Source organism: Pungitius pungitius, chromosome 3 (assembly GCF_949316345.1).
Source record: "Pungitius pungitius chromosome 3, fPunPun2.1, whole genome shotgun sequence".
In the NCBI taxonomy this organism is placed as follows: domain Eukaryota; kingdom Metazoa; phylum Chordata; class Actinopteri; order Perciformes; family Gasterosteidae; genus Pungitius; species Pungitius pungitius.
This window is the reverse complement of record NC_084902.1, coordinates 18,446,513-18,447,151: the sequence shown is the minus strand read 5'-3', so window position 1 is coordinate 18,447,151 and position 639 is coordinate 18,446,513.

Genomic DNA, 639 nt, shown 5'->3' with positions numbered 1-639 from the left:
CCTTGTGTCTGTCTGTTTTTTATCTGCTGATTAATAAAAACATGAAACGAGGAGAGTAAAAATAGCTAAACACTAAAACTATTTCAAGTAAAAATCTTTCTATAAGATCTAATAATCGCAGTAGCATGAGTCTGTGGTTAACACTTTTGGATGTTATGTGATTGTTACGCCCCGGCCAAGGGGAGCCAGAGTGCAGCATACGCAAGAGTCTCCCCACCTCCTGAATAAGGACCAATGCTGCTGCGTTATGGTTTACAATGTTGATGCAATAATTGCACAACACAAATTTGCTATTGTTACAGCCCTACATACGTACTCATCTGATGAAATTTAAAAAAAAAAAGTTAAAAGTTGATTATTATTTCCATGAATGCTTTTATGAGATTCATGTAAAATTCACCCCAGTGTGAAGTGAAGTGTTTCTTGCACCTGAGATGACTGAATAATGTGCTTTTTGTTGCATTTTGTAATATGTGTTTGTATGCGGTCTGTGACACATTGGCAGCTTCACCTGTTCTTTCCTTTGTTTCAACTGCTGAAGGGTATTCCTCGTGTCACGTGTGTGCACACACATAAAAAAACACACATGCACACACCTGTTGCTTATGCAACATTGTTTCTAGTAAAACATTGCATTCT